At 37.2% G+C, this 3,907-nt stretch overlaps 1 protein-coding gene and 1 long non-coding RNA gene across 2 annotated transcripts in view; both read right to left on the bottom strand.

Moving 5' to 3' along the window:
* The window catches only part of LOC117937661, a 5,620-nt gene extending 2,209 nt beyond the window's left edge, over positions 1 to 3,411 (bottom strand). The window contains exons 1-2 of the long non-coding RNA XR_004655205.1: positions 3,235 to 3,411; positions 2,443 to 2,445 (exon numbers count right to left, since the gene is read on the bottom strand). This is a non-coding gene — a long non-coding RNA (uncharacterized LOC117937661). The remainder of the gene's footprint in view (positions 1 to 2,442; positions 2,446 to 3,234) is intronic.
* The window catches only part of stau2 (staufen double-stranded RNA binding protein 2), a 97,767-nt gene that overhangs the window by 83,300 nt on the left and 10,560 nt on the right, over positions 1 to 3,907 (bottom strand). The window lies entirely within an intron of this gene.

Raw genomic sequence — 3,907 nt, 5'->3', positions numbered from 1 at the left:
TTGGAAAAAGGCTGCAATGAAACAAAGAGTGAAAAATTTAAAGGGGTCTGAATACTTTCCGTACCCACTGTAAATACATATCAAATTGCCCTAACACAATCTGAGTATCAACAAGTGGCTACACAAGTAATATTAAATAATATGCACGTATTCAATAAGAAACACAGCAACAGTGTTATTTAAAAAGTTAAAAAATAGTTTACAACAGTTAACCTTCTGATGATTATACATTTAACAGTTTAAAAAACATAAGGGGAAAAGTGTGAAAATGTGTTTGAAAGTGCAAACAAACAGGTTTAAAGTGATAATAAAATAAGTGTGTGAGACCTGTAGCAGTGGCTGAGATTCCACAACTATTCATTTGATCAGACTTACCCTAAAGGCATCTCTGACTTAACAGATCCTTCATGTATTCACTGTAAAGATGAAATAGTTTATGTATTGGACCATTAGGATGTGAATCTTGCAGCGAAGGTTTGAATGTTTAAATGGAATTTGGCGCGAACACACATTAAATCAGTCAGTCAGTCAGGTGTAAAATGCAATAAGTGCAAATGTGAAGTAAATTGTGTGTTGGCTCACCATCCAAGGCTTTCAACCGGTCACTATAGGCTCTCGTTCTACAGTTTAATAAAACAAAACCTTTTTTCATTAAAGTCTGTCATGGGAGCAATGTATTTTCTTACCTCATATCCCTCCTGTGTAATGTACTGCTGTGTCTCTGTGCAGCAGACAGCTGCTGTCTCATACGGACTGTTCATATCACTGCCTTCACCGACAACAGCTATTTATCAAGAATTGCTAACAGACAAGGTGCATAAAACAGAGGTTTCATAACAGATTTTAATTAAATTGCCCAATCTGACAGTGTTCATTGTTTTTACTGTTTGTTGTGGTTTCCATTTTGAACAAGAGATTAAAGCACTCTTTGTGCAAGCTCTGTAATCAGTGTGCTGTCTCTTTACCCTCCTTCCATGCCTGGCTCACAAGAACTCCCGGCCCAATGTAAAATGACCCCAGCTCTCCTGTCACACTTTATTGCTGAGTCACATTGGTACTTCAAGTAACATTTCCAGACATAAATTTACATCACTGTAAATGACAGGTAGCACACTACAGGGAAAAAATGCAAGAGGCTTACTAAATAAAAAAAACGAGCTGATTTAATACTAGTAATAAAAGCAACCACTGGAAATTATCTGACTAAAAACAGGCGTTACGTGAACAATTCTGACTCCTTAAGCACAGAAGATCAGTGAGTAATAGAAGACTTGCCAGTGTATGCAAAGCAATTACACCATGTGTGCATTTATGTGACATAGCAAAAAAAACAAGTCTTAACCCTTGTGCCCTGCTAGTGCCAACTGGCTGAGATGAATGGCTGGCTGGGGATCAGCCGAAAATCAGACCCTGCTGTCCTCATTAAGAATATTACACTGTAACCTGCTGTTTAATGTACATTGTCATTAACAGAGGCAAAAGAATTGCATTGTTTAAAAAAAAAAAAAAACTCTTGTGCCATTTTCTTAAAAGAAATCATATGACTTTGTTATAGCCAAATAGTTTTTAGGGGTTTCTTTTTCTATGCAGAAGCTTTTCGCAAATTATTTATCTTTGTCATTTAATAGATAACACATTTCTCGGGCAACATATTTCAATGACTGAAATAATCTTCTTTATTGGCTGCTGTCCTGATGAAATGTGTATCAGTATTAGTTTGATTCATTTAAGATCAGGTGAGAACAGTGCTGTTCAAACTCAGATGTTCAACACACTGACACCTTTAAAATGTAGATTTTGGAGCTGGTGGTGGTTCCTTAGTTGTCATTGCATGATACATAGAATTTAATCAAGGTGCAATACCTGAGACAGTGTTAAAAAATATACCTTTATCTAACATTCACACACAAATGAAGTGTGAACTTTCTGAGAAATGAGTTCTCAGAAAGAAGAGTTGCTGTTTTGCTTTTTTAACCAGTGGGTTTCTGATTGTTGTCCATGGGAGATCCTCCAAAATGTGAGGGCCCAGGAACCTAAAACTGGTGTCTCTCTCCACTCTATCTTCTTTTACTTAGAGTGGCTGGTGTTCAACCTGCTTCTTCCTGTGGCCGGTTTGTTAAGAAGTCCTGTATTTGTAGGCAGAGGATATGCCGGAGGCCTAGGTCAGACATCTTGATAAACAGGCAGAGCTGTAATCCACAAACAGCCGCGGTATGCATGTTACCCGTTGTTTAATGTGGAGCAGTACAGTGTGGAGGGCAGTGGAAATGGAGTCTTCCCTCGACCCACTTTTTCCTATTTCTCTTATTCGCATAAACTCTAAGTTTTGTCCATTATCCCATCCTTTTTCAGTCACTCTGTTTTTGTTTTGTTTTTTGATAATCGATTATTAATTTATAAGAATTAGGCACTAAATTGTTCTAGAGAGAACACTTACTGCACTTACTGCTGCGTCTTGTGTTGACTGTTTACATATCCGTGCTCATCATCATATGTACATTGTCTATATTGGTATTATTGTTAAACACATTGTTAAACACATTCTAAAATTGTATTATTATTACACAATACTTTTTCTGACCTTTTTGAATCCCCCGACTAATAACCCATATTTAAAAAAAGACTAAACTAATAACGGCCAATTTGTTTTGTTTTGTAATTGTGGAAAAATTGTGGCAGAGAATCGTGATATCAATTCTAAGCAAAAAAAAATTTGATTTGTATTTTTCCCCAATGATGCAGGCCTAATTGATTCTTTCTTTGGTTTCAAATCCGCATTAATACATTTTTTTGGGACACTTGGGCGCAAAGGGACCAACTGCAAACACAATCTTATAAAACTCAATTGGCCAATGTTTTCCTTTTGTTTCCCAAAATGTTTCCAAAACGTTTCCTATTTACACATTCAGCAGACACAGAACATTAGCACATTTGGGTTCCTGTCTTTGGCCGCTTGGTGTAATTAAGTCGAATTTTCACTCTCTTTTGAACTTTGTTTTGCTCTCCACCAACTCCTGGGGGAATTATCCGTCTCTTTAGCTGTTTAGCGCTCCACTATGTTCACCAGCTAGTCGCTAATATTGTCTGTCGGGCAGTGGGTTTATTTGCTTTTTCACCTGGAACAGCAGGTTATTAAGAGTAATGAAACAAAACTGTTAGGGATAGTTCAGATATTTTGAAGTGGTGGTGTTTTAAAAAGGGGTTGGTTTAGATTTACCAAAGTCACACAAAAACTAGGGTTGAGTACCAAATTCAATACTTTTTAGGCACTAACCGAAATGCCTCTATAGTATCGAAAAAGGCCTCTTTATTCAATACCACATTTCTATACATAAGGAGTAAATCTCATCAGCATCCAGGAGCCAATAAGTATGCGGCAGGCTTCTACCAAGATCTAATAATGCTTTTGATTGGCTGTCTAAAGTAACATGTCATAGAGACACGCAGGAAAATCCCTACGTTACGCAAAGAGATGGGGCTCAAGTATCAGGACCTGAAAAATAAATAAAAAGATTTGTGCCATACTGATGTAATTTGTTTATGTTAAAATGGATTTTATAAAATTGGTATTGAAAGTATTGTTTAGGAACCAGTATCAAAGTCACAGTATTGGTATTGGTACCTGTATCGGAATGTTTTGAGCGATAAACAGACCTAACAATAACACAAACTAACCCTTTAAGATGGGAAACATCCAAACTACAAGTAGTATTTTTCCCCTTAGTAATATACAATTATATACACACTTAAAAAAGATAAAAAATAAGGAGGCGTATTTACGCACCTAATGGTGTAAAATTATAGAAAGCAAATACAACATTACTGTAGGTCAGGGCTATTCAATTGGCGGCCCGCGGGCCACATGCGGCCCGGAAGCAACCGCCGAGTGGCCCAGCACGTGATCCGC

This window comes from Etheostoma cragini, chromosome 22 (genome assembly GCF_013103735.1).
Source record: "Etheostoma cragini isolate CJK2018 chromosome 22, CSU_Ecrag_1.0, whole genome shotgun sequence".
In the NCBI taxonomy this organism is placed as follows: Eukaryota; Metazoa; Chordata; class Actinopteri; order Perciformes; family Percidae; genus Etheostoma; species Etheostoma cragini.
This window is presented reverse-complemented; position numbering and strand designations above follow the sequence as displayed.